Source organism: Triticum urartu, chromosome 2, assembly GCF_003073215.2.
Source record: "Triticum urartu cultivar G1812 chromosome 2, Tu2.1, whole genome shotgun sequence".
Classification (NCBI taxonomy): Eukaryota; Viridiplantae; Streptophyta; class Magnoliopsida; order Poales; family Poaceae; genus Triticum; species Triticum urartu.
Window position 1 is genome coordinate 99560139 of NC_053023.1, and position 27906 is coordinate 99588044.

A 27906-nucleotide genomic window follows, 5' to 3' on the forward strand; every position below is an offset into this window, starting at 1 on the left:
CAAGAGACTCTTTGTTATTTGGTTGCAGGGTTGCTTGAGAGAGACCATCTTCATCCTACGCCTCCCATGGATTGATAAATCTTAGGTCATCCACTTGAGGGAAATTTGCTACTGTCCTACAAAACTCTGCACTTGGAGGCCCAACAACGTCTACAAGAAGAAGGTTGTGTAGTAGACATCAAGCTCTTTTCTGACGCCGTTGCCGGGGAGGTTAGCGCTTGAAGGTATATCTTTAGATCTTGTAATCAAATCTTTTTGTTTCTTGTTTTAGCACTAGTTTAGTTTATAAAAGAAAATTACAAAAAATGGAATTGAGTTTGCCTGATAAGCTTCATATTTTTAATATCTTTCGTGAGAATGATGGAAAGGAAAATTGTGCTAAAGTGCTAGAAGAAGAAGTCTATAAAATGTTTGGCACTAAATCTTTGAATGATGAGCATGATTGCAATGTTGCTGGTATGAACTCCTTGAATATCCATAGTACTAATGATGATTGCACTAGTCATGATGAAAATGTCTCTTATAAGCATGTCAACTTTTGTGGAGTGCATAGAGTTTGCAAGTGCACACCAAATAGGGAAGATAGATTTTGCAAGAGGCGTAAGTATTTGGAAACTAAGTGGTTGCAAGAAAGGCTAGATGTTTGTGCTGAAAATTTAAAATTTCTTCACCATACTTGTGAACTTTGCAATGAACATGTTCATTTAAATCTCAAATGCAAATTGTTTCATGATCGTATCATGTCCAAAAATTGTGATGATTTGATTTCCCTTGCACATCATAATGAACTTAGTTTGCTTTTGGGTTATGAAGAAATGAAACGTATAACTAAGCATATTCCAGAATATAACCTTGAGAAATTCCTCGATATTGATCTAGAAGAAATTTTTATGTATTGTGCGGTGAATTGCATTGAAAATCCTTATATTGCCAATTACATAAAGAAAAGAAAACAAATAGAGGATTAAGAGAATACTAATGAAAGGGAAGAGGCTTCCCAATATCCTCCTATTATTTCTTATGATGAATCAGGTAACGAGCAGGAGCCTCCTATTCAACCAATCTCATTAATAAGGAGCTCCGAAAAGAGGATTAAACCCACACATGATGTGAAGAAGAAAAAGAAAAGACGGAGAAGCAAAGGTAAAAATGTATCCCTCCCAAATAATGTTGCTCCTATTACTCATTGTGATGATGATAATTGTTATACTATTGGTGCTATCCATTTTATTAATGATGAGAGTGATTATGCTTATGATATGAAAAGGCCCAAGCTTGGGGATGCTATGTTTGATGAGAATGACATGTTTGAGAATGTATTTGCTGCAATTAATGTTAGTCCCAAGCTTGGGGATGCTTTGTTTAATGAAGATGATATTTTTAGTCTCCCAAGTTTTGATATGCAAATTTATTATGATGATAGCATGCCTCCTACTTATGATGATTATATTGATGAAAGTGGGTTTGGAAGAGTGTCAACTTTAGGAAGTAATGATCCCACTATTTTGGAGGATGTTGAATCTTATTGTGATAATTATGAAAGTGGATTTGGAGAGGTCATGACTTTATTTAGTAATGATTCCACTATCTTGGAAGAGGTTTCGATTGATTATGATGAGAACAAAGTTGCTACCTATGATGATTATTGTGATGACACTTATGCTATAAAAAGTAGTGATGATTATATTTATAAAACCTGTCATGATTATGATTACCCTTTTACTGAACATTAATCCTTTAATGTGGAAACAATTTATAGTATTCGAGTTTCTTATGATACTCCCACTATTCCGATTGAGAAGAATCTTGCTTATATGGAGAGTAGTAAATTTTATATGCGTGTAGATCATGAAAAGAATGCTTTATGTGATGGTTAGATTGTTGAATTCATTCATGATGCTACTGAAATTATTATGAGGGAGGAATATATGATTGTAGGAATTGCAATAATATCAAGTTTCCTCTCTATGTGCTTAAAGCTTTAAAGTTATGCTTGTTTTGCCTTCCTATGCTTGTTGATTATTGTTCCCATAAGTTGTTTGCTCACAAAATCCCTATGCATAGGAAGTGGGTTAGACTTAAATGTTATAGTCATATTCTTCATGATGCTCTCTTTATGTTTCAATTCATATCCTTTATGTGAGCATCATTGAAATTATCATGCCTACCTAGGGGCGTTAAACGATAGCGCTTGTTGGGAGGCAACCCAATTTTATTTTTGATCCTTGCTTTTTGTTCCTGTTTAGTAATAAATAATTTATCTATCCTCTGTTTTGGTTGTGTTTTTTGTGTTTAATTAGTGTTTGTGCCAAGTAGAACCGTTGGGAAGACTTGGGGAAAGTCTTTTCAATCATGCTGTAAAAAACATAAACTTTAGCGCTCACGAGAATTGCTGCCATGTTTTACTGGAGAGTGATATTTAGTTAATTCTTTTTTAAGATGATTAATAGATAAATTCCTCACGTCCAGAAATTTATTTTAGAATTTTTGGGGTTACAGAAGTATAAGTTTGATATAGATTACTAAAGACTGTTCTGTTTTTGACAGACTCTGTTTTCTATGTGTTGTTTGCTTATTTTGATGAATCTATGAGTAGTATCGGAGGGTATGAACCATAGATAAGTTGAAATACAGTATATATTACACCAATATGAATTTAGAATGAGTTCACAACAGTACCTAAGTGGTGATTTATTTTCTTATACTAACGGAGCTTACGAGTTTTCTGTTAAGTTTTGTGTTGTGAAGTTTTCAAGTTTTGGGTAAAGATCTGATGGACTATGGAATAAGGAGTGGCAAGAGCCTAAGCTTGGGGATGCCCCGGAAGGCATCCCCTCTTTCGTCTTCGTTTATCGATAACCTTACTTGGAGCTATATTTTTATTCACCACATGATATGTGTTTTGCTTGGAGCGTCATTTTATTTTCTTTTGTTTTGCTTGTTGTTTGAATAAAATACCAAGATCTGAAATTATTAAATGTTAGAGAGTCTTCACATAGTTGCATAATTATTCGACTACTCATTGAGCTTCACTTATAGCTTTTGGAGTATTTTGTCATTTGCTCTAGTGCTTCACTTATATCATTTTAGAGCACGGCGGTGGTTTTATTTTGAAGAAATAGATGAACTCTCGTGCTTCACTTATATTATTTTGAGAGTCTTTAGAACAGCATGGTAATTTGCTTTGGTTATGAAACTAGTCCTAATATGATGGGCATCCAAGATGGGTATAATAAAAACCTTCATATAAAGTGCGTTGAATACTATGAGAAGTTTGATACTTGATGATTGTTTTGAGATATGAAGATGGTGATATTAGAGTCATGCTAGTTGAGTAGTTGTGGATTTGAGAAATACTTGTGTTAAAGTTTGTGATTCCCGTAGCATGCACGTATGGTGAACCGTTATGTGATGAAGTCGGAGCATGATTTATTTATTGATTGTCTTCCTTATGAGTGGTGATACGTCTCCGTCGTATCTACTTTTCCAAACACTTTTGCCCTTGTTTTGGACTCTAACTTGCATGATTTGAATGGAACTAACCCGGACTGACGTTGTTTTCAGCAGAATTACCATGGTGTTATTTATGTGCAGAAACAAACATTCTCGGAATGACCTGAAACTTCTACTTTTTGGAAAATATAAAAAAATACCTGCAAAAGATGAAGGTCAGGGGGCCCACCACCTCTCCACGAGGGTGGGGGATGTGCCTGCCCCCCTAGGGCGCGCCCCCTACCTCGTGGGTCCCCTGGTGCCTCTCCGACTCCAACTCCAACTCTATATATTGAGTTTCGGGGAGAAAAACATCAGAGAGAAGAATTCATCGCGTTTTACGATACGGAGCCGCCGCCAAGCCCTAAAACCTCTCGGGAGGGCTGATCTGGAGTCCGTTCGGGTCTCCGGAGAGGGGAATCCGTCGCCATCGTCATCATCAACCATCCTCCATCACCAATTTCATGATTCTCACCGCCGTGCGTGAGTAATTCCATCGTAGGCTTGCTGGACGGTGATGGGTTGGATGGGATCTATCATGTAATCGAGTTGGTTTTGTTAGGGTTTGATCCCTAGTATCCACTATGTTCTGAGATTGATGTTGCTATGACTTTGCTATGCTTAATGCTTGTCACTAGGGCCCGAGTGCCATGATTTCAGATCTGAACCTATTATGTTTTCATCAATATATGAGTGTTCTTGATCCTATCTTGCAAGTCTATAGTAACCTATTATGTGTTATGATCCGTTAACCCCGAAGTGACAATAATCGGGATACTTACCGGTGATGACCGTAGTTTGAGGAGTTCATGTATTCACTATGTGTTAATGCTTTGTTCTGGTACTCTATTAAAAGGAGGCCTTAATATCCCTTAGTTTCCATAAGGACCCCGCTGCCACGGGAGGGTAGGACAAAAGATGTCATGCAAGTTCTTTTTAATAAGCACGTATGACTATATTCGGAATACATGCCTACATTATATCAATAAACTGGAGCTAGTTCTGTGTCACCCTAGGTTATGACTGTTACATGATGAACCGCATCCGGCATAATTCTCCATCACCGATCCATTGCCTACGAGCTTTCCATACATTGTTCTTCACTTATTTACTTTCCCGTTGCTATTGCTATCATCACTACAAAATACCAAAAACATTACTTTTACTAATGTTACCTTTTGCTACCGTTACCACTACTATCATATTACTTGGCTACTAAATACTTTGCTGCAGATACTAAGTTTCTAGGTGTGGTTGAATTGACAACTCGGCTGCTAATTCTTGAGAGTATTCTTTGGCTCCCCTTGTGTCGAATCAGTAAATTTGGGTTGAATACTTTACCCTCGAAAACTGTTGCGATCCCCTATACTTGTGGGTTATCAAGACTATTTTCTAGCGCCGTTGCCGGGAAGCATAGCTCTATTCTTTGAACCTGGGATTTATATCTATTTATCATTATGAAGAACTTGAGAGATCCAAACCAAGATTTATCCCTCAACTACGAGGGGAGGTAAGGAACTGCCATCTAGCTCTGCACTTGATTCACCTTCTGTCTTGAGTAAGCTTGCGACACCTAAAACTGCTTCTGCTATTCGTTCTGATATGTCGCATGTTATTGATGATGCTACTTCTGCTATACATGATACTTATGATGAAACTACTTCTATGCTTGATACTACCGTGCCACTTGGTGAATTTCTTGATGAACAACTTGCTAGGGCTAGAGAGATTGAAAATATTGAATCTGATAATACTGATGAAAGTGATGATGAAGAATCACTTGTTATTCCTGAGGGTTATGTTTTTGATCAAGAAGCCTCTTTAGCTATTTTAGCTTGCAAAGATAGATACGAACTTAAGAGGTTATTAGCTAAATGGAACAAGCAATCTCTAAATGCTAGAATGAAACCTGACCCTGCTTTTGCTACTTCACCTATCTGTGTTACCGATAAGGATTATGAATTCTCTGTTGATCTTGATATAATTACTTTGGTTGAATCTGATCCTTTTCATGGTTATGAATCTAAAACTGTTGTGGCACATCTTACTAAATTAAATGATATAGCCACCCTGTTCACGACTAATGAGAGAACTCATTACTTTTATATCCTTAAAATATTTCCGTTCTCATTAAAGGATGATGCTAAGATATAGTTTAATTCTCTTGATCCTGGTTTTGTGCGTAGTCCCCAGGATATGATTTATTACTTCTCTGTTAAATATTTCCCTGCTCATAAGAAACAAGCTGCTTTAAGGGATATATATAATTTTGTGCAAATTAAAGAAGAGAGTCTCCCACAAGCTTGGGGGAGGCTTCTCCGATTACTTAATGCTTTGCCTGATCATCCTCTTAAGGAAAATGAAATACTTGATATCTTTTATAATGGACTAACCGATGCTTCCAGAGATTACCTGGATAGTTGTGCTAGTTCTGTTTTCAGGGAAAGAACACGAGATGAGGCTGAAATTCTATTGAATAATATGTTGACAAATGAAAATAATTGGACACCTCCGGAGCCAATTCCTGAGCCTATACCTAAACCAACTCCGAAGAAGAGGGGTATTCTATTTCTCAGTCCTGAAGATATGCAAGAGACAAAGAAATCTATGAAAGAAAAAGGTATTAAAGCTGAAGATGTTAAGACTTTACCTCCTATTGAATAAATACACGGTCTTAATTTATCGCCTGTTTAAGAAACATATGATCTTAATCCATCACCTATTGAAGAAACTCATGGTCTTGATAACCCAACATAGGTAGTAAAGGTAAATTCTCTCTATAGATATGATAAAGCTGAAATCCCATTTACTAAGTTTGCTAGCCCATGCTTAGATGAGTTTGATAAATTTATGGCTAAGCAAGAAGACTTTAATGCTTATTTTGGTAGACAAATGAAATACAATTCAAATATGCTTGAGCACTTGGGTGATTATATGGCCAATGTCAAAGGTGAACTTAAACTTATTAGTAAACATGCTTCTATGGTTACCATCAAGTAGAACAAGTACTTAAAGCTCAAAATGATTTGCTCAATGAATTGAATAGTAAGGATAATGATAATGCTGTTAGAGTGGCTACTAGAACTGGTAGAATGACTCGGGAACCTTTGTATCCTGAAGGCCACCCTAAGAGATTGAGCAAGATTCTCAGAGAAATAATATAGATGCACCTAGTCCTTCTAAAAGGAAGAAAAAGAAAAATGATAGGACTTTGCATGCTTCTAGTGAACCTGTTATTGAAACACCCGAGAATCCAAATGATATTTCTATTTCTGATGCTGAAACTCAATCTAGTAATGAACTTGAAACTAGTAATAATGTTAATGATAATGTTCATGATGATGCTCAACCTAGCAATGATAATGATGTAGAAATTGAACCTGTTGTTGATCTTGATAACCCACAATCAAAGAATCAACGTTATGATAAGAAAGACTTTGTTGCTAGGAAACATGGTAAAGAAAGAGAACCATGGATTCAGAAACCCATGCCTTTTCCTCCCAAACCATCCAAGAAAAAGGATGATGAGGATTTTGAGCACTTTGCTGAAATGATTAGACCTATCTTTTTGCGTATGCGATTAACTGATATGCTTAAAATGAATCCTTATGCTAAGTACATGAAAGAAATTGTTACAAATAAAAGAAAGATACCGGAAGTTGAAATTTCCACCATGCTTGCTAATTATACTTTTAAGGGTGGAATACCAAAGAAACTAGGAGATCCCGGTGTACCAACTATACCATGCTCCATTAAAAGAAACTATGTTAAAACTGCTTTATGTGATCTTGGAGCCGGTGTTAGTGTTATGCCTCTCTCTTTATATCGTAGACTTGATTTGAATAAGTTGACACCTACTGAAATATCTTTGCAAATGGCTGATAAATCAACTGCTATACCTGTCGGTATTTGTGAGGATGTGCCTGTTGTAGTTGCAAACATTACTATTTTAACGGACTTTGTTATTCTTGATATTCCCGAGGACGATAGTATGTCTATTATTCTTGGAAGACCTTTTTTGAATACTGCAGGGGCTGTCATTGATTGCACTAAAGGCAATGTTACTTTTCATGTTAATGGTAATGAGCATACGGTACACTTTCCGAGGAAACAACCTCAAGTCCACAGTATCAACTCTATTGGAAAGATTCCATCGATTATATTTGGGGGTTTTGAATTTCCTCTTCCTACTGTCAAGAAGAAATATGATATTCTTATTATTGGGGATGTGCATATCCCCGTTGAGGTAACATAGTGTTATTTGAAATTTCTCCGGTTTCATGTTATTCGGAATGAGTTCGTTAACAAGACTTGATCAACCTTGTTAGTGGATTCCTTTTGATTGTCATGAGATGGATGAAACTAGAAAGCACAACCTTCCGTACCCCACTTTTACTTTCTATTATTTATATTAAATAAATAAAAATAAATATTTTTCTGTCTGTTATCTGATTATCCGTGCAATATAAAAATTGTTGGGGAACGTAGCAGAAATTCAAAATTTTCCTACGTGTCACCAAGATCTATCTATGGAGAGACTAGCAACGAGGGGAAGGAGAGTGCATCTACATACCCTTGTAGATCGCTAAGCGGAAGCGTTCAAGTGAACGGGGTTGATGGAGTCGTACTCGTCGTGATTCAAATCACCGATGACCAAGTGCCGAACGCACGGCACCTCCGCGTTCAACACACGTGCAGCCCGGTGACGTCTCCCACGCCTTGATCCAGCAAGGAGAGAGGGAGAGGTTGAGGAAGACTCCATCCAGCAGCAGCACAACGGCGTAGTGGTGATGGAGGAGCGTGGCAATCCTGCAGGGCTTCGCCAAGCACCACAGAAGAGGAGGGAGAGAGAGATGCAGGGCTGCACCAACGAGAGATCGAATCGCGTGTGTTTTGGGGCAGCCCTAGGCCTCTATTTATATGGGGAAGGGGAGGGGCTGCGCCCCCTCTAGGGTTCCCACCCCTAGGGGGGGGGGGCAGCCCTAGATGGGGACAAGGGTGGCGGCCAAGAGGGGAGAGGGGAGGGAGGCGCCACTAGATGGGCCCTAAGGCCCATCCCCTTTAGGGTTTGCCCCCTTCCCACCTCTTAGGCGCCATGGGCCCTTGTGGGAGGCGCACCAGCCCACTAAGGGGATGGTCCCTCACCAATCTTAGCCCACGCAAGCCTCCGGGGTTGGTGGCCCCACTTGGTGGACCCCCGGGACCCTCCCGGTGGTCCCGGTACGTTACCGATAAACCCCGAAACTCTTCCGGTGACCAAAACAGGACTTCCCATATATAAATCTTTACCTCCGGACCATTCCGGAACTCCTCGTGACGTCCGGGATCTCATCCGGGACTCCGAACAACATTCGGTTACCACATACAAACTTCCTTTATAACCCTAGCATCATCGAACCTTAAGTGTGTAGACCCTACGGGTTCGGGAGACATGCAGACATGACCGAGACGATCTCCGGTCAATAACCAACAGCGGGATCTGGATACCCATGTTGGCTCCCACATGTTCCACGATGATCTCATCGGATGAACCACGATGTCAAGGACTTAATCAATCCCGTATACAATTCCCTTTGTCTATCGGTACGATACTTGCCCGAGATTCGATCGTCGGTATCCCGATACCTTGTTCAATCTCGTTACCAGCAAGTCTCTTTACTCGTTCCGTAACACATCATCCCGTGATCAACTCCTTGATCACATTGTGCACATAATGATGATGTCCTACTGAGTGGGCCCAGAGATACCTCTCCGTCACACGGAGTGACAAATCCCAGTCTCGATTCGTGCCAACCCAACAGACACTTTCGGAGATACCCGTAGTGTACCTTTATAGCCACCCAGTTACGTTGTGATGTTTGATACACCCAAAGCACTCCTACGGTATCCGGGAGTTGCACAATCTCATGGTCTAAGGAAATGATACTTGACATTAGAAAAGCTTTAGCATACGAACTACACGATCTAGTGCTATGCTTAGGATTGGGTCTTGTCCATCACATCATTCTCCTAATGATGTGATCCCGTTATCAACGACATCCAATGTCCATGGTCAGGAAACCGTAACCATCTATTGATCAACGAGCTAGTCAACTAGAGGCTTACTAGGGACATGGTGTTGTCTATGTATCCACACATGTATCTGAGTTTCCTATCAATACAATTATAGCATGGATAATAAACGATTATCATGAACAAGGAAATATAATAATAATCAATTTATTATTGCCTCTAGGGCATATTTCCAACAGTCTCCCACTTGCACTAGAGTCAATAATCTAGTTCACATCGCCATGTGATTAACACTCACAGGTCACATCGCCATGTGACTAACACCCAAAGAGTTCTGGGTTTGATCATGTTGCTTGTGAGAGAGGTTTTAGTCAACGGGTCTGAACCTTTCAGATCCGTGTGTGCTTCACAAATCTCTATGTCATCTCCTAGATGCAGCTACCATGTTCTATTTGGAGCTATTCCAAATAATTGTTCTACTATACGAATCCAGTTTACTACTAAGAATAATCTGGATTAGTGTCAAAGTTTGCATCGGCGTAACCCTTTACGACGAACTCTTTTACCACCTCCATAATCGAGAAAATTCCTTAGTCCACTAGTTACTAAGGATAACTTTGACCACTGTCCTGTGATCCGTTCTTGGATCACTCTTGTACCCCTTGACTGACTCATGGCAAGGCACACTTCAGGTGCGGCACACAACATAGCATACTGTAGAGCCTATGTCTTAAGCATAGGGGACGACCTTCGTCCTTTCTCTCTATTCTGCCATGGTCGAGCTTTAAGTCTTAACTTCATACCTTATAACTCAGGCAAGAACTCCTTCTTTGACTGATCCATCTTGAACACCTTCAAGATCACGTCAAGGCATGTGCTCATTTGAAAGTACTATTAAGCGTTTTGATCTATCCTTATAGATCTTGATGCTCAATGCTCAAGTAGCTTAATCCAGGCTTTCCATTGAAAAACACTTTCCCAATAACCCTATATGCTTTCCAGAAATTCTACGTCATTTCCGATCAGCAACATATATTCATCAGAAATTCTATAGTGCTCCCACTCACTTCTTTGGAAATACAAGTTTCTCATAAACTTTGTATACACCCAAAATCTTTGATCATCTCATCAAAGCATACATTCCAACTCCGAGATGATTACTCCAGTCCTCAGAAGGATAGCTGGAGCTTTGCATACTTATGAGCATCTTTCAGGATTGACAAAACCTTCCGGTTGTATCACATACAACCTTTCCTCAAAAATCGTCGAGGAAACAATGTTTTGACATCCTATCTGCAAGATTTCATAAATAATGCAGTAATTGCTAATACAATTCCAACAGACTCTTAGCATCGCTACGAGTGAGAAAGTCTCATTGTAGTCAACTCCTTGAACTTGTCGGGAAACATCTTAACGACAAGTCAAGCTTTCTTAATGGTGACATTTACCATCATTGTCCGTCTTCCTTTTAAAATCCATCTACACTCAACAGCCTTACGACCATCAAGTAGTTCTTCCAAAGTCTACACTTTGTTTTCATACATGGATCCTCTCTCGGATTATATGGCCTCAACCCATTTATCGGAATCCAGGCCCACCATCGCTTCTCCATAGCTCGTAGGTTCATCGTTGTCTAGCAACATGACTTCCAAGACAGGATTACGTACCACTCTGAAGTAGTATGCATCCTTGTCATCCCACGAGGTTTGGTAGTGACTTGACCTGAAGTTTCATGATCACTATCATAAGCTTCCACTCCAATTGGTGTAGGTGCCACAGGAACAACTTCATGTGCCCTGCCACACACTAGTTGAAGAGACGGTTCAATAACCTCATCAAGTCTCCACCATCCTCCCATTCAATTCTTTCGAGAGAAACTTTTCCTCGAGAAAGGACCTGATTCTAGAAACAATCCCTTATTGCTTTCAAATCTGAGACAGGAGGTATACCCAACTGTTTTGGGTGTCCTATGAAGATGCATTTATCCGGTTTGGGTTCGAGCTTATCAGCCTGAAACTTTTTCACATAAGCGTCGCAGCCCCAAACTTTTTAAGAAATGACAGCTTAGGTTTCTCTAAACCATAGTTCATACGGTGTCATCTTATCGGAATTACGTGGCGCCCTATTTAAAGTGAATGCGGTTGTCTCTAATGCCTAACCCATAAACTATTGTGGTAATTCGATAAGCGACATCATGGTATGCATCATATCCAATAGGGTGCAGTTATGATGTTCGGACACACCATCACACTATGGTGTTCCAGGCTGTATTAGTTGTGAAACAATTTTCACAATGTCTTAATTCTGTGCCAAACTCGTAATTCAGATATTCATCTCTATGATCGTATCATAGATCTTTTATCCTCTTGTCACGACGATCTTTCAACTTCACACTGAAATTACTTGAACCTTTCAATAATTTAGACTCGTGATTTATCAAGTAAATGTACTCAACATCTACTCAAATCATCTGTGAAGTAAGAACATAACGATATCCACTACATGCCTCAGCACTCATTGGACTGCACACATCAAAATGTATTGCTTCCAACAAGTTGCTTTCTAGTTCCATTTTACTGAAACCGAGGCTTTCAGTCATCTTGCCCATGTGGTATGATTTTCATGTCTCAAGTGATTCAAAATCAAGTGAGTCCAAATGGTCCATTTGCATGGAGTTTCTTCATGCATATACACCAACAGACATGGTTCGCATGTCTCAAACTTTTCAAAAATGAGTGAGTCCAAAGATCCATCAACATGGAGCTTCTTCATGCGTTTTATACCGATATGACTTACGTGGCAGTGCCACAAGTAGGTGGTACTATCATTACTATCTTTTGGCATGAACATGTGTATCACTACGATCGAGATTCAATAAACTATTTATTTTAGGTGCTAGACCATTGAAGGTATTATTCAAATACACAGAGTAACCATTATTCTCCTTGAATGAATAACCGTATTGCGATAGACATAATCCAATCATGTCTATGCTCAACGCAAAACACCAATCTCGATGGTAGAGGGAGCGTGCGATGCTTGATCATATCAACATTGGAAACACTTCCAACACATATCGTCAGCTCACCTTTAGCTAGTCTCCGTTTATTCCGTAGCTTTTATTTCGAGTTACTAACACTTAGCAACCGAACCGGTATCTAATACCCTGGTGCTACTAGGAGTACTAGTAAAGTACACATCAACACAATGTATATCCAATATACTTCTATCGACCTTGCCAGCCTTCTAATCTACCAAGTATCTAGGGTAATTCTGCTCCAGTGGTTGTTCCCCTTATTACAGAAGCACTCAGTCTCGGGTTTGGGTTCGACCTTGGGTTTCTTCACTAGAGCAGCAGCTGAATTGCCGTTTCATGAAGCATCCCTTTTTTCCCTTGCCCTTCTTGAAACTAGTGGTTTCACCAACCATCAACAATTGATGCTCCTTCTTGATTTCTACTTTCGCGGTGTCAAACATCGCGAATATCTCAAGGATCATCATATATATCCCTGATATATTATAGTTCAACACGAAACTCTAGCAGCTTGGTGGTAATGACTTCGGAGAAACATCATTATCTCAACTGGAAGATCAACTCCCACTTGATTCAAGCGATTGTTGTACTCAGACAATCTGAGCACAAGCTCAACAATTAAGCTCTTCTCCTTAGTTTTGTAGGCTAAGAAAATCGTCGGAGGTCTTATACCTCTTGACGTGGGCACGAGCTTGAAATCCCAATTTCAGCCCTCAAAACATCTCATATGTTTCGCGATGTTTCAAAAACATCTTTGGTGCTTCAATTCTAAACCATTTAACTAAACTATCATGTAGTCATCAAAACGTGTATGTCAGATGTTCGCAACATCCACAGACGACGTTCGAGGTTCAGCACACTGAGCGGTGCATTAAGGACATAAGCCTTCTATGAAGCAATGAGGACAATCCTCAGTTTACGGACCTAGTCCGCATAATTGCTACTATCAACTTTCAACTAATTTTTCTCTAGGAACATATCTAAACAGTAGAACTATAGCGTGAGCTATGACATAATTTGCAAAACCTTTTGACTATGTTCAGGATAATTAAGTTCATCTTATGAACTCCCACTCAGATAGACATCCCTCTAGTCATCTAAGTGATTACATGATCCAAGTCAACTAGGCCGTGTCCGATCATCACGTGAGACGGACTAGTCAACATCGGTGAACATCTTCATGTTGATCGTATCTTCTATACGACTCATGCTCGACCTTTCGGTCTACTGTGTTCCGAGGCCATGTCTGTACATGCTAGGCTCGTCAAGTTAACCCTAAGTGTTTTGCATGTGTTCCGAGGCCATGTCTGTACATGCTAGGCTCGTCAACACCCGTTGTATTTGAACGTTAGAATCTAACACCCGATCATCACGTGGTGCTTCGAAACACGAACTGTCGCAACGGTGCACAGTTAGGGGAGAACACTTCTTGAAATTGTTGTAAGGGATCATCTTATTTACTACCGTCGTTCTAAGCAAATAAGATGTATAAACATGATAAACATCACATGCAATCAAATAGTGACATGATATGGCCATCATTACTTTGCTCCTTTTGATCTCCATCTTCGGGGCTCCATGATCATCATCGTCACCGGCATGATACCATGATCTCCATCATCATGATCTCCATCATCGTGTCTCCATGAAGTTGTCACGTTATCTATTACTTCTACTACTACAGCTAACGGTTAGCAATAAAGTAAAGTAATTACATGACGTTTATGTTGACACGCAGGTCATAAATAAATAAAGACAACTCCTATGGCTCCTGCCGGTTGTCATACTCATCGACATGCAAGTCGTGATTCCTATTACAAGAACATGATCAATCTCATACATCACATATATCATTCATCACATCCTTTGGCCATATCACATCACATAGAATACCCTGCAAAAACAAGTTAGACGTCCTCTAATTTTTGTTTGCATGTTTTACGTGGCTGCTATGGGTTTCTTGCAAGAACGTTTCTTACCTACGCAAAGACCACAACGTGATATGCCAATTGCTATTTACCCTTCATAAGGACCCTGTTCATCGAATCCGATCCGACTAAAGTGGGAGAGACAGACACCCGCCAGCCACCTTATGCAACTAGTGCATGTTTGTCGGTGGAACCGGTCTCACGTAAGTGTACGTGTAAGGTTGGTCCGGGCCGCTTCATCCCACGATGCCGCCGAATCAAGATAAGACTAGTAACGGCAAGCATATTGAACAAAATCAACGCCCACAACTACTTTGTGTTCTACTCGTGCATAGAATCTACGCAATAGACCTAGCTCTGATACCACTGTTGGGGAACGTAGCAGAAATTCAAAATTTTCCTACGTGTCACCAAGATCTATCTATGGAGAGACCAGCAACGAAGGGAAGGAGAGTGCATCTACATACCCTTGTAGATCGCTAAGCGGAAGCGTTCAAGTGAACGGGGTTGATGGAGTCATACTCGTCGTGATTCAAATCACCGATGACCAAGTGCCGAACGCACGGCACCTCCGCGTTCAACACACGTGCAGCCCGGTGACGTCTCCCACGCCTTGATCCAGCAAGGAGAGAGGGAGAGATTGAGGAAGACTCCATCCAGTAGCAGCACAACGGCGTGGTGGTGATGGAGGAGCGTGGCAATCCTGCAGGGCTTCGCCAAGCACCACAGAAGAGGAGGGAGAGAGAGATGCAGGGCTGCACCAACGAGAGATCGAATCGCGTGTGTTATGGGCAGCCCTAGGCCTCATTATATATAGGGGAAGGGGAGGGGCTGCGCCCCCTCTAGGGTTCCCACCCCCTAGGGGGGCGGCAGCCCTAGATGGGGATCAAGGTGGCGGCCAAGAGGGGAGAGGAGAGGGAGGCGCACCAATATGGGCCTTAAGGCCCATATCCCTTAGGGTTTGCCCCCTTTCCACCTCTTAGGCGCCATGGGCCCTTGTGGGAGGCGCACCAGCCCACTAAGGGGCTGGTCCCTCACCACTCTTAGCCCACGCAAGCCTCCGGGGTTGGTGGCCCCACTTGGTGGACCCCCGGGACCCTCCCGGTGGTCCCGGTACGTTACCGATAAACCCCGAAACTCTTCCGGTGACCAAAACAGGACTTCCCATATATAAATCTTTACCTCCGGACCATTCCGGAACTCCTCGTGACGTCCGGGATCTCATCCGGGACTCCGAACAACATTCGGTAACCACATACAAACTTCCTTTATAACCCTAGCGTCATCGAACCTTAAGTGTGTAGACCCTACGGGTTCGGGAGACATGCAGACATGACCGAGACGATCTCCGGTCAATAACCAACAGCGGGATCTGGATACCCATGTTGGCTCCCACATGTTCCACGATGATCTCATCGGATGAACCACGATGTCAAGGACTTAATCAATCCCGTATACAATTCCCTTTGTCTATCGGTACGATACTTGCCCGAGATTCGATCGTCGGTATCCCGATACCTTGTTCAATCTCGTTACCGGCAAGTCTCTTTACTCGTTCCGTAACACATCATCCCGTGATCAACTCTTTGATCACATTGTGCACATTATGATGATGTCCTACCGAGTGGGCCCAGAGATACCTCTCCGTCACACGGAGTGACAAATCCCAGTCTCGATTCGTGCCAACCCAACAGACACTTTCGGAGATACCCGTAGTGCACCTTTATAGCCACCCAGTTACGTTGTGACGTTTGGCACACCCAAAGCACTCCTACGGTATCCGGGAGTTGCACAATCTCATGGTCTAAGGAAATGATACTTGACATTAGAAAAGCTTTAGCATACGAACTACACGATCTTGTGCTAGGCTTAGGATTGGGTCTTGTCCATCACATCATTCTCCTAATGATGTGATCCCGTTATCAACGACATCCAATGTCCATGGTCAGGAAACCGTAACCATCTATTGATCAACGAGCTAGTCAACTAGAGGCTTACTAGGGACATGGTGTTGTCTATGTATCCACACATGTATCTGAGTTTCCTATCAATACAATTATAGCATGGATAATAAACGATTATCATGAACAAGGAAATATAATAATAATCAATTTATTATTGCCTCTAGGGCATATTTCCAACAAAAATACCCCGAAAATAAAATTTCTCCAAATGCCCTGAAATTTAAATATGATTTTTCTAGAATATTTGAGAATATTTGGCACTGAGAACACAACAGGGGGGTCAACCACCTGCCCACGAGGGTGGAGGGCGCACCCTACCCCCTGGGCGCGCCCCCTGCCTCGTGGGCCCATGGTGGCCCTCCTCCACTTATCCTTTCACCCACACACTCCTTCTTCCTCCCCCAAACACGAATAACCAGCTCAAGCACGAGTTCTAGCTCATTTTGCTGCCATTTTCGATCTCCTTGCTCAAAGCACCTCTCACAAAACTGCTTGGGGAGATTGTTCCTTGGTATGTGACTCCTCCATTGGTCCAATTAGTTTTTGTTCTAGTGCTTTATTCATTGCAAATTTTTGCTACTTAGGTGACCCTGTTCTTGAGCTTGCATGTCAAATTTATATGGTCAAAAGTAGTTTTGATGCATGATATAGGCCCTAGGCACTTGTAGGAGTAGTTGCTATCGATATTATTGAGTTTGGTTTAATTTTATTCTAAAGTTACTAAAAATTTCAGAATTTTTCAGAAAATGATAAAGAGACTTTTGAGGGGCTCATCGAGCCGAAGCTCGACGAAAAAGGCACCGAAGCCTAAGTATAATCTGCCTCGCACCGCGGAGGTTCGGGCGTGTGAGTGGCCTTCCGATGATTTCTTGAGAGCAACCGGGATTTATGAAGATTTTCATGAATTGGCTAGGAATGCAGGCCTCACCGCTTTCCTCCACGACCAATGCGATCAGTATCTCTTACTCACAAATATCTTTGTGCAAAACTTTCATTTCCATTCTAGGAGCTCCCCACCTACGGTGGAGTTTCATTTATATGATGAGCATAAGGAGATGTCACTTTATGATTTTTGTCGGGTTTGTTTAGTCCCTTTCGAGGGCAAGACAGAGGAACCACATCACGAGGATGTGGATGGGTTTATTGATACTATCACTGTAGGGGAAACAAGGAAGGTTTCCGATGCACGAATCACTAGCATACATTTTCCTGTTTTACGCTATTTTGCATTATTTGCTAGTCGTTGTTTAATTGGTCGCGGAAACTGTGGAAACCTTATTATCCCTGATATTATTATTTTGCTCCATGGTCTATACAATGATAACTCTGTTAGTATGGGTGGCATTATTGCTAAACAGTTAAGTCTGAACCGTACCAAGGGCCCCATCTTTGGAGGCATCTATGCTTCATGCCTAGCTGCACATTTTAACATACCTATTAGGCATTATGAGAAGGAAGAAAAAGTGCTGCCTCGTGTTTATCTAGATTATAAAAGTATGGTGGCACATGATTTTATTGTTAAGAATAGAGAAGGAGAGCTTAAATATAAATTGTTCTTTGATAAACATCATCCTGAGACTATTACCCTGCCTGCTCCTTCTTTGTTTGATTTATCTGCAGGCCAGTACCTTGTTCCGTTGATGGCTATTCACGCCTACCGGAACCCTGCACCAGCCATGGAGCCAGAGCCAGAACCACAAGTTGATCCCTCACCATAGTCTAATTACAAGTGGGATCCGGAGATGATTGCCAGCCAGTGGCAATCGGAGTCGTCTTCTTCTCAGTATGACCCCAACTATTATTATGGATATCCGCCAGGCCAGCCGTGGCCATAGACCAACTTAGGCCAAAAGCCTAAGCTTGGCGGAGTACATATTTCCCACCGACATTACATTCATGTCCACACACTCTTTTCTAGATGTCGGTGCTCATACTTTTTCGTTGTATCATCCATGCTAGTTTATTTTCCTTTTTATGCTTTCTTCTTGTGTGTTTAATAAACCTTAAGAAAAACCAAAAAATAGTTGTAGCTTTTAGCTAGTTTTAATTTCCATGCTTGTAGTAGTAATTAAAAAGAAAACCCAAAAATATTTCTTGTTCTTCTTTTACTTGTTGGGAGCTCTCCCGTGTAAATAGTTTTATTTCTTTTCTTTTCTTTGGGGGTAGATAGGAGAAGACCGTGATTAAAATTGTTGAAGTGGCTCTTATATGCATACTTGTTGATCTGACAAAAGAGCCCATATCACCTTGTCTTCTCCTGTTTATTGAATGCTTGCAGATTCCAACTTAGTCCAATGCACGTGCACTATTATTATTATTCACATCGTTCGGTCATGCAAGTGAAAGGCAATTATGATGATATATGATGGACTGACTGATATGAGAAAAGCTGGTATGAACTCGACCTCTTTTGTTTTTGTAAATATGATTAGTTCATCGTTCCTGATTCAGCCTATTATGAATAAACATGTTTGCAATGACAACTAGAGATCATAGTTTCTTGTGCCATGCTTGATTAGCTATGAGTTATAATGGTTTACCTTGTGTGCCAACATGCTATTGGAATGGTTATGATGTGGTATGATAGGGTGGTATCCTCCTTTGAATGATTTAAGTGACTTGACTTGGCGCATGTTCACGCATGTAGTTGAAACAAAATCAACATAGCCTTCACGATATTTATGTTCATGGTGGATTATATCCTACTCATGCTTGCATTCGGTGTTGATTAATTTTAATGCATGTTCATGACTGTTGTCGCTCTCTAGCTGGTCGCTTCCCAGTCTTTTGCTAGCCTTCACCTGTACTAAGCGGTAATACTGCTTGTGCATCCAATCCCTTAAACCCCAAAGTTATTCCACATGAGTCCACTATACCTACCTATATACGGTATCTACCTGCCGTTCCAAGTAAATTTGTATGTGCCAAACTCTAAACCTTCAAATAAATATCATGTTTTGTATGCTCAAATAGCTCATGTATCAACTAGGACTGTCTATATCTTCCATGTTAGGCGAGGTATTCTTAAGAGGAGTGGACTCCGCTCCTCACTCACGAGATAAATGGCTGGTCACCGGGATGCCCAGTCCCATGCTTTATGCAAACTAAATCAAAATAATTGCAAACAAAACTCCCCCTGGGACTCTTGTTAGTTGGAGGCACTCGTTGTTTCGAGCAAGCCATGGATTGATGCTTGTTGGTGGAAGGAGGAGTATAAACTTTACCATTTTGTTTGGGAACCGCCTATAATGTGTGTAGCATGGAAGATATCGCCATCTCGTGGTTGTTATGTTGACAATGAAAGTATACCGCTCAAAATATTATTCACCTCTGTTTCAAAACCGAGCTCCGGCACCTCTACAAATCCCTGCTTCCCTCTGCGAAGGGCCTATCTATTTACTTTCATGCTGAGTCACCATCCTCTTATTAAAAAAGCACCAGTTGGAGAGCACCGCTATCATTTGCATTCATTACTGTTAGTTTATACTGAGTATGACTTGACTGGATCCCTTTTACCATGAATTACAATGTCTAGTCAGTCCTTGGTCTTTAAAGGTGCTAGCGAGATACCACCTTGTTATATCATATTATGATTGTTTTGAGAAAGTGTTGTCATCTGAGATTTATTATTATTGCTCGCTAGTTGATTATGCCATTGATATGAGTAAACTTGAGACCTAAGCGTTATTGCGAATGTGGTTAGATATAATCTTTGCTGAAAACTTGAATGCTGGCTTTACATATTTACAACAACAAGAGCAAACAGAGTTTGTAAAAGTTTTTCTTTATCACTTTCAGTTTGTCAACTGAATTGCTTGAGGACAAGCAAAGGTTTAAGCTTGGGGGAGTTGATACATCTCCGTCGTATCTACTTTTCCAAACACTTTTGCCCTTGTTTTGGACTCTAACTTGCATGATTTGAATGGAACTAACCCGGACTGACGCTGTTTTCAGCAGAATTACCATGGTGTTATTTATGCGCAGAAACAAATGTTCTTGGAATGACCTGAAACTTCACGGAGCAACTTTTTGAAAAATATAAAAAAATACCTGCAAAAGATGAAGGCCAGGGGGGCCACCACCTCTCCACGAGGGTGGGGGTGCACCTGCCCCCCTAGGGCGCGCCCCCTACCTCGTGGGCCCCCTAGTGCCTCTCCGACTCCAACTCCAACTCTATATATTGTGTTTCGGGGAGAAAAACATCAGAGAGAAGAATTCATCGCGTTTTACGATACGGAGCCGCCGCCAAGCCCTAAAACCTCTCGGGAGGGCTGATCTGGAGTCCGTTCGGGGCTCCGGAGAGGGGAATCCGTCGCCATCGTCATCATCAACCATCCTCCATCACCAATTTCATGATGCTCACCGGCGTGCATGGGTAATTCCATCGTAGGCTTGCTGGACGGTGATGGGTTGGATGGGATCTATCATGTAATCGAGTTAGTTTTGTTAGGGTTTGATCCCTAGTATCCACTATGTTCTGAGATTGATGTTGTTATGACTTTGCTATGCTTAATGCTTGTCACTAGGGCCCGAGTGCCATGATTTCAGATCTGAACCTATTATGTTTTCATCAATATATGAGTGTTCTTGATCCTATCTTGCAAGTCTATAGTCACCTATTATGTGTTATGATCCATTAACCCCGAAGTGACAATAATCGGGATACTTACCGGTGATGACCGTAGTTTGAGGAGTTCATGTATTCACTATGTGTTAATGCTTTGTTCCGGTACTCTATTAAAAGGAGGCCTTAATATCCCTTAGTTTCCGTAAGGACCCCGCTGCCACGGGAGGGTAGGACAAAAGATGTCATGCAAGTTCTTTTCCATAAGCACGTATGACTATATTCGGAATACATGCCTACATTATATCAATGAACTGGAGCTAGTTCTGTGTCACCCTAGGTTATGACTGTTACATGATGAACCGCATCCGACATAATTCTCCATCACCGATCCATTTCCTACGAGCTTTCCATACATTGTTCTTCGCTTATTTACTTTCCCGTTGCTATTGCTATCATCACTACAAAATACCAAAAACATTACTTTTACTACTGTTACCTTTTGCTACCATTACCACTACTATCATATTACTTGGCTACTAAATACTTTACTGCAGATACTAAGTTTCCAGGTGTGGTTGAATTGACAACTCAGCTGCTAATACTTGAGAGTATTCTTTGACTCCCCTTGTGTCAAATTAATAAATTTGGGTTGAATACTTTACCCTCGAAAACTGTTGCGATCCCCTATACTTGTGGGTTATCAAGTGGCGGTCGGAGACGAGCGATGGTCTTTTCCTACCAATCTATCCCCCTAGGAGCATGCGCGTAGTACTTCATTTCGATAACTAATAGATTTTTGCAATAAGTATGTGAGTTATTTATGACTAATGTTGAGTCCATGGATTATACGCACTCTCACCCTTCCACCATTGCTAGCCTCTCTTGCGCTGCGCAACTTTCGCCGGTACCATAAACCCACCATGTACCTTCCTCAAAACAGCCACCATACCTACCTATTATGGCATTTCCATAGCCATTCCGAGATGTATTGCCATGCAACTTTCCACCCTTCCGTTTATTATGACACTCTCCATCATTGTCATATTGCTTTGCATGATCATGTAGTTGACATCGTATTTGTGGCAAATCCACCGTTCATAATTCTTTCATACATGTCACTCATGAGTCATTGCACATCCCGGTACACCGCCGGAGGCATTCATATAGAGTCATATTTTGTTCTAAGTATCAAGATGTAATTCTTGAGTTATAAGTAAATAAATGTGTGATGATCATCATTATTAGAGCATTGTCCCAAGTGAGGAAAGGATGATGGAGACTATGATTCCCCCACAAGTCGGGATGAGACTCCGGACGAAAAAAAGAGAGAAAAAAAGAGGCCATAAAAAAGGGAGAAAAGGCCCAAATAAAAAAAATAAAAAAAATAAAAAAAATGAGAGAAAAAGAGAGAAGGGGCAATTCTACTATTCTTTTACCACACTTGTGCTTCAAAGTAGCACCATGATCTTCATGATAGAGAGTCTCCTATTTTGTCACTTCCATATACTAGTGGGAATCTTTCATTATAGAACTTGGCTTGTATATTCCAGTGATGGGCTTCCTCAAAATGCCCTAGGTCTTCATGAGCAAGCAAGTTGGATGCACACCCACTTAGTTTATTTTGTTGAGCTTTCATACACTTATAGCTCTAGTGCATCCGTTGCATGGCAATCCCTACTCACTCACATTGATATCTATTGATGGGCATCTCCATAACCCGTTGATACGCCTAGTTGATGTGAGACTATCTTTTCCTTTTTGTCTTCTCCACAGCCACCATTCTATTCCACCATAGTGCTAAGTCCATGGCTCACGCTCATGTATTGCGTGAAGATTGAAAAAGTTTGAGAACATCAAAAGTATGAAACAATTGCTTGGCTTGTAATCGAGGGTTGTGCATGATTTAAATATTTTGTGTGATGAAGATAGAGCATAGCCAGACTATATGATTTTGTAGGGATGAACTTTCTTTGGCCATATTATTTTGAGAAGACATGATTGCTTAGTTAGTATGCTTGAAGTATTATTATTTTCATGGCAATATTAAACTTTTTCTTGAATCTTATGGATCTGAATATTCTAATAAGGAAAATTACATTGATAAATATGTTAGGTAGCATTCCACATCAAAAATTTTGTATTTATCATTTACCTACTTGAGGACGAGCGGGAATTAAGCTTGGGGATGCTGATACGTCTCCAACGTATCTATAATTTTTGATTGTTCCATGCTATTATATTGTCTATTTTGGATGTTTATGGGCTTTATTATACACTTCTATATTATTTTTGGGACTAACCTATTAACCGGAGGCCCAGCCCAAATTGTTGTTTTGTTGCCTATTTCAGTGTTTCGAAGAAAAGGAATATCAAACGGAGTCCAAACGGAATGAAACCTTCGGGAGAGTTATTTTTGGAACGGAAGCAATCCAGGAGACTTGGAGTAGACGTCAGGGAAGCTTCGAGGTGGCCACGAGGCAGGGAGGCGCGCCTGTCCCCTGGGCGCGCCCCCCACCCTCGTGGGCCCCTCGTGGCTCCCCTGACTGACTTCTTTCGCCTATATATGTCCATATACCCTAAAAACACCGGGGAACAGAATAGATCAGAAGTTCCGCCGCCAGAAGCCTCCGTAGCCATCAAAAACCAATCTAGACCCGTTCTGGCACCCTGCCGGAGGGCGGAATCCCTCTCCGCTGGCCATCTTCATCATCCCGGCGCTCTCCATGACGAGGAGAGAGTAGTTCACCCTCGGGGCTGAGGGTATGTACAAGTAGCTATGTGTTTGATCTCTCTCTCTCTCTCTCGTGTTCTTGAGGTGGTACGATCTTTATGTATCGCGAGCTTTGCTATTATAGTTGGATCTTATGATGTTTCTCCCCCTCTACTCTCTTGTGACGAATTAAGTTTTCCCTTTGAAGTTATCTTATCGAATTGAGTCTTTAAGGATTTGAGAACACTTGATGTATGTCTTGCATGTGCTTATCTGTGGTGACAATGGGATATCACATGATCCACTTGATGTATGTTTTGGTGATCAACTTGCGAGTTATGACCTCGTGAACTTATGCATAGGGGTTGGCACACGTTTTTGTCTTGACTCTCCGGTAGAATCTTTGGGGCACTCTTTGAAGTTCTTTGTGTTGGTTGAATAGATGAATCTGAGATTGTGTGATGCATATCATATAATCATACCCACGGATACTTGAGGTGACATTGGAGTATCTAGGTGACATTAGGGTTTTGGTTGATTTATGTCTTAAGGTGTTATTCTAGTACAAATTCTATGATAGATTGAACGGCAAGAATAGCTTCATGTTATTTTACTACGGACTCTTGAATAGATCGATCAGAAAGGATAACTTTGAGGTGGTTTCGTACCCTACAATAATCTCTTCGTTTGTTCTCCGCTATTAGTGACTTTGGAGTGACTCGTTGTTGCATGTTGAGGGATATTTATATGATCCAATTATGTTATTATTGTTGAGAGAACTTGCACTAGTGAAAGTATGAACCCTAGGCCTTGTTTCAACGCATTGCAATACCGTTTGTGTTCACTTTTATCATTAGTTACCTTGCTGTTTTTATATTTTCGGATTACAAAAACCTATATCTACTAGCCATATTGCACTTGTATCACCATCTCTTCTCCGAACTAGTGCACCTATACAATTTACCATTGTATTGGGTGTGTTGGGGACACAAGAAGCTCTTTGTTATTTGTTTGCAGGGTTTCTTGAGAGAGACTATCTTCATCCTATGCCTCCCACGGATTGATAAACCTTAGGTCATCCACTTGAGGGAAATTTGCTACTATCCTACAAACCTCTGCACTTGGAGGCCCAACAACGTCTACAAGAAGAAGATTGTGTAGTAGACATCAATGGCCTCCTCGGTTGTTTCTTGACGTCCACTCCAAGTCCTCTGGATCACGTTTGTTCCAAAAATCACATTCCCGAAGGTTTCATTCCGTTTGGACTCCGTTTGATATTCCTTTTCTACGAAACACTGAAATAGGCAAAAAAGCAGCAATTTGGGCTGGGCCTCCGGTTAATAGGTTAGTCCCAGAAATAATATAAAAGTGTAAAATAAAGCCCATTAACATCTAAAACAGACAATATAATAGCATGGAACAATCAGAAATTATAGATACGTTGGAGACGTATCAAATGCCCTCTTATTTTTTTTATTTTTTTATTTATAAAGCTAGGTTTCCAAGATGGCTAGGCTGGCCCATGCTTTTCCTTTTGTTTATTTTTTTCCTTTTCCTTTTGTTTACATAAAAATTACCTAACCACTCAAAAAATAACATAAAAATTACATGACCCCTCAAATAATAACATACCAAAAATTCAAAAGGTATTTTTATCAAACACATCTTTTTGAATGTTTATATTTTCTTTTCTTATAAATAAGTGACATTTTCAAAATTCTAATAAGTAGGGTAATATAACTTTATTAAAAAATAAAGTACATCTTATTTCAAATTCCTTTTTTTGCACACACTATTTTTAACTAGTATTACATTACTCTTCTAAATTTACATTTTAATTCCTTCACACTTTGATGGTGGAATATTTGCTCTATTATTGCAACATATGTTCAAATGATGGAACATTTGATCTTTTTGCTTATTCAAATTATGCATTGATGAAATGTGTGAGGATGAACAATTATCAGTAACTTTACTAAACCCCATGTACTATAATTCATGACAGCTAATTTGGAACATTGTCGGATTCAATATTTGGTATGATTTGCACATGGGCACAACATGTTGCACTTGCCCACAGCATAGACAAGTTTTGCAGCATGTCCGAAGCAACACTGAAGCGCCATTTGTGATCATTGCATCATCGAAACAACAAATAAACATAAAGGAAGCATTCACCACCAATAATGTTAAGGCCACACAAATATAGATAGCATTCTAGGATACCACCATAGGTACCAGCCAGTTCACAACAGATCCAGTTCAGACACATAATACATTACATTATATTACAAGAGCTAGTTTCCCACTAGTTCAGACCCAGATGCAGCTTTCCAAAAGTAAAACATCATCAAATATACTGATGATGAGTACGGCTTCCAGCTTCTGATGATCAACATGATGTAGGACTAGATATTAGGGTTTCTCAGGACCTTCAGGAGGGCAGAATGCTAAGCCCTGATCTTGTAGTCATCACCGCTAATCGATGTAGCCCGACAATGTTCCATCAGATGCTCCATTAACCCAGACCTGGGCTTGGGCCTACTGCAGTAGGGGCAACGGAACTTGTCCGTCCTCGCGTTGTGGTACATACCAGATCCTTGGGCCCTGATCTTCTCCACCACCTTCTCTTGAAAGGACTCGACGTTCCCCTCGACCACATCATCTCCATATTCATACTGCACACATTAATGACTGACATTAATACATTATGCATTCAAATACTATAAACATGTAAGACTAACTCAATGCATAAATAACATTTCAACTAGGCCTTACCTCGTACGACTCATCTTCATCACTGTCATATGGGTAGAACCCAATCTTGTCCCACTTCCTCTTGTTGCCCACAAGATCCTCCTCCTGCTATATTGTCAAACAAGCACATCAATTACAATGAATTGAATTGCGGTTCAAAGAATGTCATTACAAACAAAATTATGAATGTGAACCACAAAGGTATGTTGCAAGTGACCAATATTGTCAATATATTTTCCAATGCAAAATAATTTAATATGAAACCTATAGATAAACAAATAAAGCTACCTAAACAATTTGTTTTTGCATAATGATGGAAAGGTCCAAACTATATTGAAAAAGTGCACTGGTTACACATGTTATCTATGGTAGGGTTATGAACATAGACTATATATGAAGCTATATATGAACTAATTCATAGACTATATATGAAGCTATATAGATACTAAATAGTAGGGTTATGAACATACAAGTTCATTGATATGTACATACAAATAAATGCTTTCCTTATAAATACATAATCTAAGCAATCAAGCAACAAATAAATGTTGTCCTTCATATATGCTAATGAAAATCCTAGCTGGATTCTTGACATTACCTGGATTAACCCAACACTTTTCTTTTGTGGGTGTCCAAGTTATGAGGTTGAAACTACACTAATCTTTCTTAGATCAAAAGAACATCAAGGCATAGCTAAAAAAGCCTACATAGTTAATTACTTGGGGACATACAAATCCATATTTTGCTTTTGAACATGCATATGTAGGTATAAATCAATAGCCATTCCTCTCTTATGAACCAATGAAATAGGAGTTTTTGACACACAATGCAAATAGGACCTTTATATATAACTTGACAAACATATCAGGTTTTCATTTCATTTCAAATATTAATAAATATTCAGTTCTGAGCAGTTCTGAATGAGCACTCATATGTCAGAATGAGTGAAATGGTGAAGCCTAACTCCTACATCTTATTAAAATACCCTAACTCCAACATCTAATTAAAAAACACTAACTCATAGATCCACTGGATCATTGAATCACAAATTTTACTTACATATATCATTGGATATAAATGAATCCAGTACAAATAACACTAACTCATACATCTAACTAAAATATCCTAACTCTTACTTCTACTGCATCATTCAGTCACACAATTCAATTACATTTATCACTGGCTATAAGTGAATCCAATACAAAAAACCTAACTAAACATCTAATTAATAAACACTAACTACTACATCTACTACATGATTCAATCACAGAATCTATATATAACTGGCTATAAATGAATCCAATTCAAAAAAACCTAACTAATCATCTAATTAAAAAACCCTAACTACTACATCTACTAGATGATTCAATCATAGATTCAACATATATGTGGCTATAAATAAATCCAATTCCAAAAAAACCATAACTAAACATCTAATTAAA

At 40.2% G+C, this 27906-nt stretch overlaps 1 pseudogene; it reads left to right on the forward strand.

The window, feature by feature from the left end:
* LOC125541190 overlaps positions 1-27906 on the forward strand; it is a 44637-nt pseudogene that overhangs the window by 14666 nt on the left and 2065 nt on the right.